The 13,979-nt window shown below is 27.5% G+C and overlaps 2 protein-coding genes across 2 annotated transcripts in view; one reads left to right on the top strand and one right to left on the bottom strand.

Annotated features, from left to right (window-relative positions):
- The window catches only part of LOC107450407 (uncharacterized), a 477,566-nt gene that overhangs the window by 73,037 nt on the left and 390,550 nt on the right, over positions 1 to 13,979 (bottom strand). The gene's annotated exons all lie outside the window — the stretch shown is intronic.
- LOC107438533 (synaptic vesicle glycoprotein 2C) overlaps positions 1 to 13,979 on the top strand; it is a 50,667-nt gene that overhangs the window by 982 nt on the left and 35,706 nt on the right. The gene's annotated exons all lie outside the window — the stretch shown is intronic.

Raw genomic sequence — 13,979 nt, 5'->3', positions numbered from 1 at the left:
ATCTGAATAATTTAATGCCAGTCTTTTTTACATTAAAAGTTTCAGGTTTTAGGTAAAGTTTTAAGAAGATTGCTAGTGAAAGGAATTTCATTCTCATTAGACAAATATAATAATTTCCGATGATTTTAACTCTTGCATTGCTTTTTCCCATCTCAACAATGATATGCCGAATATTTTATATGTTTTTCTGATATGTTGAAAAATATCACAAATATAAAGTTCGATTATGTTTAAAATTTATCACTTAAAAAGATTATCTTAAATTTATCTTTGAGACTTATCTTAGATCTACCTTCTTTTAAGGTAAAAAAAAAGTGCCTACCAAATAAATTGCTATGAAATATGATTGAATTACTATAAAGTTAAAAGAGAGTTAATTTCTTATGAGGCGTAAATTAGTTTTTTAAAAAAGTTGCTTAAACATTTATTTTTTGAAATCTGTAGCTAATAACCGTATATAAGCATTAAAGCGATAGAGATAAAATTAAGTAACTGCAGATTGTCGCACAACCACTAAATAGACATTTTTTTGCAAATTTCAAAAAACAATTCATGATGTTTTTAAAGATGCACCTAAAGCATTGCATGAGCATTATATTTAGTACAATATATTTATATTTAGCCCAAAAAAATGTAATGTTTAAAGTTATTAATGAGTCCCTACAGAAATTTAGTAGGAGGAAACCGAAAAAGTTTCTATTAATAGCCTCATCTTAATGGCGTGCCCGTTGAGAGAGATTATTAAGGGCGTTTTTCAACTAATTTCATTTATCACAAGATAGTAGATAGTTAATGACATTTCTATGCTTTGTAAAAATGTGGAAGTTTTACATTCTTATTCTTTGTTACAATGAATCAATAAAAACATAATGCCAAACAGTTTTTGATTTGATGCTATTAAATACAGAGTGGACAAATTATTCTAGTACATAGTTTTCGTTTAATATAACATTTTAGGTAAATTACAGGTAATTATATGCAATTAAATTCATAACTAAGTATGCAAAATAATATATAGTAATTGAATAATTCAAAAAATTAATTTTCATATCTTTTTCGATTTATTTCCCAAATTGATTTTCAAAACATTTTTTAATTTTTTTTAGAAAATTAATTTTTGAATTATTTTTTTTTTTCACAAAATAGATTTTTAAATCAATTTTGATTTTTCACAAAACTGATTAAGTCGCTTTTGATTTGTTCACAAAATAGATTTTGATATAAATTTTGTTTTGTTCACAAAATTCATTTTCAAATCAGTTTTTATTTGCCCACAAAATTGATTTTCAAAACATTTTAAATTTTTTTTCAAAACATTTTAAATTTTTTTCTTACAAAAAATCCCCTGTGCAGAGGATCGAAACTTTGATGCCACGTCTTCGGATCATTCTCAGGTATGTTTCCCAGATCGTCGCCAATAGCCCATTGTGTAGTTCTAGTGCGACGTGAAATAAGAACCTACCTACCTCAAAAAATTGATTTTCAAATCACTTTTGCTTTGTTCATAAAATTGATTTTTAAATGACTTTTAATTCGTTCATGATATTAATTTCAAAATTACTTTTGATTTGTTCACAAAATAAAATTTAGAAAAAAATTCCTTTCTGTGTTATGCATTTCAACAAAAATTGCGGATAAACTGTTATTATACTAATCATGTTTTTCAATTAAAAATAATTAATATTGTTACCCACGTATCGTATAACAGCTACATCTAAAATGGTATAAACTTATATTTAAAATATTTTCATATTTCTGTAATTTTTCATGTGTTTTTTGGAAATTCATCATAAGACGGTCAGATAATATTTTTTTTTGCTATACTTACATTTTACTTTTGCAAGTTTATAAAAAAAGTGCGTACTACTTTTATAATAACCAATACATTTGATGAATATTATGAAGTTTTTTTCTAATCAGTTTTCCTAATCAATTATGAATTAATTACCTTTTAAATAAATTATTTACTAAATAGACTATTTTTTTTTAAACTTCATCCCAGTGTTAACGAATAATTGTTTCGCTTTCGATTTATTTTTGCAATTTCAGATATTCAGAATTATTTTTTTAAAAAAGAAATATTTGAATAATTTTTTATGAGTTTCTTATTAATCGAGTTTTTCTTCATTTTAATGAGTAAAAAATCTTAAAACGTCATTCTATGGAAAATTTCATATCTATGCGAGCAAAAATTTTACAATATTATTAAAAAATTCATTACATTTTGTTTGTAAAATGATATTAATTAAAAAATAGATTAAAAATAAATTCGTTTTAAATGAATAGTTTGAAATTAATTTTATCAAAAAGTTATTTCCTGAGTTTCTAGTTTAGTTTAAACATTAGTTAATTTATTTTCTATTTCAATTACAAAATATTTAATCGCTGATTTATAAATATTTTCTAGTTAAGTTTAAACATTAGTTAATTTATTTTTCGTTTCACTTAGAAAATATAGAATTTCAGACCTATAGATATTTTCTAGTTTAGTTTGAACACTAGTTTCAATCATTCCTTTCAAAACAATAAAAAGTACCTTTTTTGTAGCCTTTGCTTTCGTTTCTATTTTCATTTTAATAAATTTTTGCTTTTAGAAATTTTGATTATTAATTTTATCTCAGTTTTAGAGTTTTTTTTCGATGTTTTTATTGTCAGGTGACAGAAAAAACCTTCAGTTTAATGTTAAAAATTTAGTCACTATATGAAATGCAAAACCCTGTTTCTAGTTAACCTTTGACTATTTTTGTTTGGAAGCTTTCTGATTTTGAATAATGGATTTTTTTAGTTTCATCATACATAAAGCAAAATAATTCGCTAACTTCGCAAAATATATCACTTAATTCTAAAATAGATTAGGTTTTCTAAAGTATTTCGCATGATATTCAATTATGAAGCATATAAACAGATTAATAGTAATCTGAGAAACATATTAAATTTTTTTAAATAAAAATTACTTCCTAATAATAATATTAAAACTATTTTTCATATAAAATAAAGGGATTGAAGTCTTTTAAATCAAATGAATTATTTTCATGAATGATAAGTATGAGATATGCCATGTCTCTTTCTTTACTTTTCTGCATAGTTGTGATTTCCAAACACTAATCTCTATCAGCAAACAATAAAAATTCAAATAAATTGTAATTTTTACAAAAAACAGTTTTCATAAAATCTATCAATTTTGTATCGTATAATTCGAAAGTAATACAGGCATTGATATTACTAGGTAGAAGAAAGAGTTTTATCTTGTTATTTAACCATTGGATGTAGAGATCTTGCGGGTTTCAAAGTACTTTCTTCCATTAAAAGATTAAATATAGTATTAAAATACAAATATTTAAAAATAAACAATATAAATATAAAAAAATTAATCAAACAGCAAAAATAGTGAAAAATAAGTCAAACTTCATAAATATTGAAAAATTCACAAATAACGTTGGTCATTCTTCTAAAATAGTAATAGAAAAACAATATAAGCACCTTGCTTTTCTTAATTTATATTTTTAAGTCAAAAGTCATTGAATATTTGCTTCACATGAATACATTGAAAATGTATGTTTGGTTTTTTTAATCAAAAGTTTGCTGTAATATTCCAATATAAGTATAACTGAGGCATGTCTTTGGATAATAATTAAATTATCTTTCTTGTAATTAAATATTTATTTACTGATGTTTATATGAACAAATAATAAGAGTAAGTTTTGCTAAACTATGAAAATTTCATAATTTTTTTTCTCCAAAAAGAATTGAAATGCAAGTTTTGTAAAAATTTTTGAAAGCAGTAATAATTCTCTCGTGCGATCTCATTTAACTTAATTATAATTTGAAACGGTTCGACAAACAACATTGTCTGCACTCAATCTTCATGTTAACAAGAACAAATTTAATGCTTTAGTGATTCTGCTTAAAACATTTTTCAGATGATTGACGTTTATTATTTATTTTAAGACTGTAAAATAGATTTTAAAATTTAAAATAAGCTTGCAGTAGACACAAGAAAAAAAAATTTTTTCTTCGGAAGAAAAATCCTATTTTTCTTTTCAATAAAAGAATGGTCAAGACTAACACAATAGCGTAAAATTTATTGTGTTTCTGGCTCCGTGGGTGCACCAACCGAAGTACTTTGGTAATGATTTTGGAATAATTAACAATAATATGTGGTTTTATATTATGTGATAAATTTTTATAAATGTGGTAGAATTTGGCAATTTTATAATGATACCTTAGAGCAGGGATGGGCAAACTTTTTTGGTCGTGGGCCATAACTCTAGAAAAAAAAAGCTTGGTGGGCCTAGTAAGAACTTCTAAAATAAAAATTCTAACTTCCGAAATAAAATACAGTCAATTCATCATTGAACGCATGGCACTCTACATCAACTTTGGGTTTTTTAGTTGCCATTTCGGGGTTAAAAAATTTTACAAATAACTCAAAAAAAGCAGTAGCCATTTTATACATTTAATAATTTCACCATTATTTACAATGACGTTGTATNTAAGTTAATTATTTTTTTTTCTAGTAGAGGATAGTCTACTTTACTCGTCTGTCAATTAATACTTATAATATATTGGATTTTTGTTAGTTAAAAATAGTTAAGCAAAAAGTGTTACAATTGACCCCACTCTCCCCTATTGATTAGATGTGTACCTATTTTCATGTAAAATACAAAAAGAAAAAATTTAAAAACTAATCACACAAAAATATTCAATTCACTGATTTAAAATGCTCTTATTTTAATCATAAGGTGTCATGTCAACCTTTTTGTGTTACCTTCTCCCTCTCCTGTCACAAACTGACACAATTTCACAAACCCTCTCCCTTCCTTCCAAGCATGACTTCATTTGCGGGCAATCCCATAAAATTCAAAATATTTTGAACCTAAATAACCTCTGGAATTTCTTTCTGTCATTCAATTAAATACTAAAAACAAAAACTAATTATTTAAAACTATCTTTTTGGGAAACTCCTAGTATTGGGAGAAATTTGCCTTTGTGGTAGATATTTTGAGGGAACTACTGAGCATTTTCTTGACATGGTGTGGAAAACCACGAAAAACTCCCACTTTTAGCCTGATGGCAAGGAAACTCTAAGCTCATCATCCGCCTATAACTGAGGATTTTTTACTCCAGCACTGTGGTCAATGCTAGCCGGGGCGGAATTCGTATTGACCTGCCATCGCTGGGATTCGAACCCAGTCACTTCAGTGGGAGGCGAGCGCTCTATCCTCTGAGCCACCATGGCTCATTTTTCATATGTTTTGGAAATGTTTCTATTCCTGTGATTAAAGGATATAGTGAAAGAAGAACTTATCTATCTTTTGATGGAGCAATTGGAACCATATTTCAATGATTGTAGGATAGTAGGTACCTAGTACAGTATATATTTGAGGATAGTATATGGTTACAATTGTATCTGTCTCATAAATCCAAATCAATTAAACAGAAGAAAAAGCACGCTTTTTCAAAGAAAGTATAATTTTGGGTTTGGTTCACAAATTGTTATGTAATTTGCTTGCTACATAAATTATTATATATTCGAATCTTTAAAATAGCATCGCATTGCTTGAGATTGCGATTATTACATCAAACATTTCTTAGGGGGATTCGTTTTTGCTGGAAAGGAGTTTAGTAAAAGAGTTTAATGAAAAAGTAATATAATAAATGAAAGGAGTGTATTAAATAAATAGTATAAGAAGCAAAATTAAGCAAAATTAAAATATTATGAATAATATAAATAAGTGTTACCGTAAAGGAAATTTAGCGAAAAAGAGTAACAAATGAATTACGAATCATTTGAATTAAAGCAATTTTCGTCATTGGTAGCTAAGAGACTTTTTTCAAACAGTGTATTAGTTACGGGTAAACTAAATGTCCATGATCTTTTTCTATTTATGCCCTATTTTCCCATAGAATAATAAGAGGGTGGTGGAGTAGTATTTTGTTTTGAGAACGCAACGAACTGTTTCAAGCATTAAGGATATAAATTAATGACATATTTTAATTTTAACTTTGTTAAAGAAGATGGATTACATTCTTTACTTATGTACTTATTTTTCGAATCATTTATGCATTTGGAGAAAGACAGAGAGCATACATTATTACATTTTTAAGCATTTATATAGATTTCTATGCGATGTATCATTTTATTCTACATATATTCATTTCATGGTATTTTTAACTTTAAATGAGTTTGTATAATCTCACCATAATTACATTAATTCTTAACTTATTTTACCGTTCTTAACACTCTTCAGAAAAATTTTCGTAACATCATGTAAACTGTAATTAGAGCGTTTCTATGTTTTTCTCTAACAATTTTCAGTCCTTTATTCATTACTCAATTATGAAATTTCAAAAATGATTCTCAATCTTACGTATTTCAAATAATTGCTGTAAAATTGTTTCTTTGTTTCTCTTATCAGACAATAGTTTTTATGTTCTTGTATTCTAACTGCTTCTATTTATGATTCCTAAATCATGATGTCTGTCTTAAAATAATGCGAAAATGTATTAGCCTGGGCATCAGAAACTTTATAGAAGCTAAAATATAGTCTAAACTAATCTAAAACCTCACCAAAGCAAGAAAGTTAAATTTTTTTTAAAAAATTCCTTAGTATAAAGTTTATTTAAAGGAAGGAACAGCACTAGTTAATATAATTACACTAACAATTACATTTTAAATCAGTTATTGTACTTTCTCATAAAGAATTCCAACGGCCCAATTTTAAGCATTAAAACTTAAAGATTTGTTAATTTTTTTTTTACTTCTGAATATTTAAAGAAATTGTGCCAGTTGATTTCATCGTAGATGCGGGGTTGTTGTTCCAGGAAATAACTTAGGAGTTTTGGTGGTAAGTTAAATATTTGATATGTCTGCAAAATATCACATGGAAACAATATTATTTTTGCGAATTACACTATAAAAATTAATGTTTAAAAATGATATAAGTTAACTAAAATAGGAGTATAAATAATTCAATAGCTATATTGCAATTAAAGTTAACAAGCAATAAACGCAATAATAGAATTAATAAAAATCTCTACAAATTTGAAGTATCTATTAACGGTGTAAATGATCAAATTCATTTACTATGTTTTTTAATTTGAAACATAAATTTGAAATGAACTTGGCATAAAATTTGTCTTCTCTAAAAATAAGCCATATTATGCCAATATCTCATGACAGAAATAGGCGGGGTTCTGTCAAAAAGCGAATAGGTCCATAGATACGATGACATTTGAAAGTAGAAAATTGTTCTACCAATCGTGACTTTCTCTTTATATTTAGGTCAAAAGAAAAGCTTTATTACTTATAAAACTCTACTGATTTTGTTTTGAATTCCACGTCAATCCAAGTTTTTTGAGTAATTATAAAAGTAATCATGCGAAGTTTAAAGAAAATAAACAGTTTTAGTTTTTAGAAAAGCAGACATTTTTTTCACATCTTGAAAATTAACGATCTTAACTAATTCTTTGAAAGCATAAAAAATATTATACTTTTATTTATAAAGTAACAAATTTAGGAAAATATTGTAATTTAAATAAAAAAGAATTACTCAAATATCATTAGAATTTTCTGCAATATGTAATCAGTTACGAATTATATAAACAATAAGTATTTAAAAGAATCCTCCATCTTATTCATTGTTTTTATTATTACGCAAGAACCACAAATTTTTCATGCTCCCTTAAAGAGGGGAAGGGGTAAATTTTAAATTTTCTTAAAAAGTAATGTGTTTATTTTCTTTTAAATTTGTTTGAACTTTTTGAAGAATTACAGTTACCTATATAGAATTGTAGCATATAGCGAACAAATCCCCAAATTTCAATAAATTTTTCCAAAAATCTATTTTTCAATCTTGGCACACCAGTTCCGTGAAAACTATCAGCTAGTTATCATTTTTTGGTCATTAGTAATCAAATTTAATATAAAGTAGTCTACGAGTTTAATGGTTTATATATTTCCTTATTTGGCTTTTAATATAATTGAAAATTTAATATTTATACTAAAAGAGAATAAACTATTGATACTAATAATTAACTTAAAAATTAATGAATAAAATATTTCTGTGTTGCCCCGTGAAGATTTTGATTATTCAGTATTATTCAATAATTATTATTTTGTAATATTCAAGTTGACGATAAAGTATATTAAAAGATATATATAAGCCATTGCCATTTTGTACGCCATTTAATTACACTGTACTTTTTGTGATTTTAATGCATAATCCAGCATTTTTTTCGGTCGTAGCTTTGAAAGCAAAAATCAGTCAAAGTTACAATTAGTTAATCAAAGATGTTGAAGCAAATCAAGTTAGGGTTGGACTATCGCATCAATGATTTACGTGATATAGTTACTATATCAAAGAACTATATTTGCTTCTTAATCGTAAACAGGCCTCAAAATTTATTTATTTCATATTTTATTGCTCGTCAAAGTCATGAAGCTAATTTTAAGTCAGCCCATAGGCTCTTTTGCTATTGAAATAATTAGTTTCTCAATAATTAATTCTTTAAACTTTGTAAACCGTAGTTTGACTGGTCTGAATTTTTCTGTGCTAAATTTTAGAAAAATGGAAGTTGTAAGATGAAGAGTAGTTGTCCACTTGAATCACCAGTTTTTATATAGAACAAAAGAAAATAAAAGCTGATCAAGCATAACTTTCTCTGAAATAAATATAAAATTAATTTTTTAAGCTGACAATACAATCTAAGAAGGGAAACCTCAGAGGAACTATAAACACAACATTTTATATTTGATACATATTTATCTGTTATTGCTTCCATTTATTCCTGCAGCTGATTCAAGCCTTAACATATAATAAAAATTTCTCTTATTGCATATGTCATCACCTTAATTGGTGAATTACAGACTATTTTGCTGTTCTTTAATTACCTCCTCTTTTTACATACATTTTCCTGTCTATATTTTTGACATAGCTTTTCAACACCTGAAATAGCTGAAAGTAAATACAGAAAAAGAGTGTTCTGTTTAATACATAATAAGAATGTGCGACGTACGAATAATAAAAAATGGTCACGTAACTTAAAATGCTCTTAAATAACTCTATTATTCAAACAAATTCTGTTATAATTCTGTTTAAAAAAATAAGTTATCAATGACTACGATGGGGGCCGCGATGGCTCAGGGGATAGAGCGTTTGCCTTCCACTGAGGTGATCCGGGTTTGAATCCCGGCGATGGCTGGTCTGAACGAATTCCGCATCCTGCTTGCACCGACTACAGTGCTGACATGAAATATCCTCAGTGGTTGACGGATCATGAGTTCAGAGTCCCTTTACCGTCAGGCTAACCGTGGGAGATCCTCTTGATCTTCCTCTTCATGTAACGCAAATACGGATTAGTTACCTCAAAAAGTCCTCTACGAAGGCAAATTTCTCTCAATACTTGATCCAGGAGTTCCTTTGTCTTCTGGAATGGGTTCAAAATTACAAGGTTACGGAGTTGAACATTGGTAGTCGTAAACCCCAAAATTGGGTCGGCTGTTCAAAGACGGTTATAATATTAAATAAAATCTAGATCAGTCAGAGCTGTGATGGTTCAGGGAATAGAGCGTCCGTCTATTAATGAGGTGAACCGGGCTCGAATCCGAGCGAGGTCTGGTCGATGCGAATTCCGCATCCGGCTTGCACCGACAACAGTGCTGACGTTCAATATCCTCAGTGGTAAACGGATCATGAGTAAGAGTTCCTTTGCCGTCAGGCTAACCGTGGGAGGTTTTCGTGGTCTTCCTCTCCGATGGAGGGCCGGAATAGCCCGGTTGGTAGGGCAATGTCCAAGGGGTCGTGGGTTCGATCCCCGCTGGCCGAAGACTCCTCGTGTAGTAAAATTATAATTATCAGGTGATACTTTACAGTTGTATTGTTTTCACTCGGATGAAACCGGTTTGCATTTGTTTACGCTCCTGCATCAATGGGTTAACATTGTAATGCAATACGTTAAAAATAAATACAAATGGGAAGTATATAAGTGTATAAAAACTTTCCTGAATAAAATCTCATTTTATGTATGTTTAAATGCACAAGTATTGCATATAAACTCATGCAAATCATGCAATTATCAAAAAAACTTCAGAGCGTCTAATAATTTGATCTAATTATTTTAACATACTAATATAATGCTTGATATAATAAATATTCCATATTTATATAATATATCGTCAAAATTATCCTATCGTCAAATTTGTATTATATATCGTCTAATTTAACCAATTGATACACTAACGTGAACAAGTTCAAACAAGTTTCCGTCACTTAAGAACAATAAAGCTATATACCTGATAATTAAGATTTTACATAGAATCTTACAGTGAGTCTAATAACTTGGCCAGGGACTTTAATTAAATAGTTGTTTGAATATGTAAAGTATTTTAGACGAATTTATAATGAAAAGGGTTTCTGATTCACAGTCTGTGATTTTTCACATTTGGAAAAGAAGTATGATATAAACTACCAGATTGTGAAAAATTTACCGTGTTTCTGGTGCTTTGGTTAAGCTAAAAGGCTCGGTAATTTTCAGCGCAGCGCTTTGGTAACTATTTTTTTAAAAAATTGACAATAAAATATTGTTTTATAATACTTGTCAAAATTTGGAAATTTTATTATGATACTTCAGAGCATGGCATTAATACTATTTTTTCAGTTAAATTTATTTTAAAAATTTGTATTTTTACTAAATGTGTTGTAATAGAAACATAATTCTGAAATCCAGAATTTACTAAATGAATGGTTTAAATGCCATATTTTTTGCTTTTACTATCCAGAATTATGGTTCTCTTTACTAAAAATGTCAGTACGATAATTTTACCGAACTTTTTCTCCGTGCATAAAGAAATTTAATGGTTAAACATAATGCTTGAAAAAATAAAGAAATAAAACAAACAAAAACTGTAGTTAATATACATAAAATGGAAAACATCATTACATGAGATTTCATCAAGATGCAACATAATTAATTTGACATTGTATTTTTTGAATGATACTACAACCTTTACTTTCTTACCACACCACGACAGCTTGTAAAATTGCCAAAAGCGGAAATGCGGATAAGTTAAGCTTCTTTTTCTAAGTTTTCTTGGTCTCATTCCAAAATGTAGCTTCGTGGAAAAGTCAATAGTTTTAAGTAACTATTAACTTAAGAATGAATTAACCATGTAAGTGTGGATTACGAAAATACAGATTACTATTAATTTGTCTGAGTACAGTGTGAAACAAAACATGCTTCGACGAGCAGGCTTTAATTTTTATTGTAGTTAGATTGCAAAATTTATATGACGCAGCCATTTTCTTAATAGATTTATTAGACAAAACTTAGTATTGAAATTATTGATCAGAAATACTTTAGGAACATTTAACTAAGGAATTAAAACGAGCTGTAAAAATCATTTTTACATTTGAAGCAAAAGTGAATTGGTAACGGTTTATTTATTATCAGAAGTCAAAGCCATCGCAGTCATTCATTTCAAATGTTTTTTTTAAAATACTATGGTTCTAGTTTTGGGGGAAGCATATAAGTGTACAAAACAATAAATGTATGTGGAAGCATTAAAAATAGACTTTAATAATACAGATGACAATGCATTTATAAAAATAGAATGAATAGTTAACAATACATTATTCATGAACTTTCGTGAACTAAAATTTTGTATTATGAAATAAAAATTGCAATTTACAGAATGCAAAATAAAAAACGGACCACCCTGAATTACTTTTGATCAAATGATTGGATTTTCACGCTCTAGGGCTCAATCTTAATTGTTCGAGGAGGGAACTTCAAAAATGCTGACTAATTAATACAGACTGTATTTTAAGTTACGAAATCAGACACAAAAACGTACTTTCTCTGAATAAACATACCTTTTTTTCATATCTTTTTCTGATTTGGGTTTCCAGCCCCCGAAATATAGGGATAGCCGCAATCCCATGTGATATATGGTCCCATGAGCTGTAGTCAGGAAATCGGTTCAAAGTTTGGACCCTTTAATGCTAATTTTACTTTTTGCTTATTTCCCCATATGTGAAGAACTTTTTAAGCGTATCTTCGATAAATGTTTCGTCATAATTATAAAATTCGTTAATACGGTGATAGTTATATGCAAATAATAACTTTTAGTAAATATTTTTTGTCTTATATAATTTTATTTAATCTTGGTCAAAAATTTTTTTTAAATTAGCAAGATGTAAAATTTTTTACATCTTTTTAACGAATGCAATTTTAAATGACAAAATAAAAGCTTTGAGTGAAATCGGTCGAATAGTTCTTGAGAAATTGAATTTTGAAGAAGTCGTATTTTTAAAATTCGATTTCCTAAAATGTGAAGATCCGATCTTTAGATCAACATTTATTTACGGTGGTCAGTTCTTTTTACGTAATATAAAAGTTTGCTCTAGTCTAGTTCACGCAATAAAAACTAAGCCCATTTTGTTGATTTGATTTTTTTAACTTATTTCAGAGCTGCAACAATCGGATATCAAACTCCGACGGTTCACATTAAGGAGTAAATATCGCCGTAAAACGTTTCATTTTAAAATGATTAATGAACAATGAATTCCTTTAAAAATGCCTTAAATTAAAATATAACTTTAAGGGCTACCAAACAGCATGGAGGAGCTTCATAGAATGCATTTTTAAGTGATACTCGATTTTTATTTATTTATTTATTTTTTTGGGAATTTGTTGTGGGTTATAACGTGACAACTTTTGCTAGTATATGTTTTGAATAAACATAAATTTTATTTAATCACCGGCGTCAACTAATCGACAAGTTCATTATTGATCATTAAGAACCCATAATCTAAAAAAAAAAAAATGCTAAAATGAAGTCAATTAATGGCTTTTTGTTCACTTTGCTTGTTACTTTGCATTTGCTTGTTATTTACTTTTACGAATGTATTTAAAAAAATGGAAATGACTATATGTACATTAGAAATGACTAAATGATATGCTGCATATTTTTTACACAAATGAAATGCACTCATGGCTTAAGATTACTCTCCGTGAGCCTTCAGCCAGTGTTGTAATTGCAGTCTCTGAGTATCACCTTTAAAATTAGTGTATCATAACAAGATTTATTACACATGAAGAAATCTAATGCTGTGAAAAAATGTATAAGATTTTAAAAAAAATGTAATTGTATAAGATTTAACAAAAAAGATGTGAAGATTTTATTATGTACTTTAAATTTAAATTTATTATTATTTTTTTTGCATATGTTTCGTACATTTTTACTTTATTGTGATATCGTACTTATAAATTAGTTCATAAAATAATTATTTGGTGAAGTCCGTGCTTGTAGATAAACACAAGCTTTTCAATTCAATAAAAGGTAATAAAATAAAATCTTATAGCGAATTTTAGATAAATAACTGTATAAATTTTAGATAAATAACTTATAGCAAATTTTAGATAAATAACAGTAAATATCGCGCAGTAGGAAACGATTATTAAAATGAAAAGGCTTATTAACCAAGATGAAAATTTCGAATTCGCTAATATTGAAACAATTACCTTAACACATAAGAATGTATTTACACATTATTTCTTTTACGCGAACATTACATGCTCCTTATATTACTATTTTTTAATAATTGATCATAACTTGACTTATAATACTTTAAATAACTTCTTTAAGCTATATTGTTTTAAAATTTTAGGTAGTTAAAAAAAGTTTTCATATTCTATATAATAAAAAAATTTTTCTTTATCAACAATTTCATTGACACCCAGAATGGCTTTGAATTAGAAAAATTGCATTTGAGTTCGATTAAAAGCCTTACATTTTTTTTTGGAGTTTAACTTGGTTGCACTGATTTTTGATGTATTAACTTTTGAAAGTTTTTTTTATATATTAGAATTTTTTCTTTGCGTAATTTGTTCTAGTTTTTAAAAAAAAATAAATATTTCTTGAAAATCATATCAATAATCGATATTTGTTATTGCATTAAAGAACTACAATATCGTAT

Source organism: Parasteatoda tepidariorum, chromosome X1 (genome assembly GCF_043381705.1).
Source record: "Parasteatoda tepidariorum isolate YZ-2023 chromosome X1, CAS_Ptep_4.0, whole genome shotgun sequence".
NCBI lineage: Eukaryota > Metazoa > Arthropoda > Arachnida > Araneae > Theridiidae > Parasteatoda > Parasteatoda tepidariorum.
This window is presented reverse-complemented; position numbering and strand designations above follow the sequence as displayed.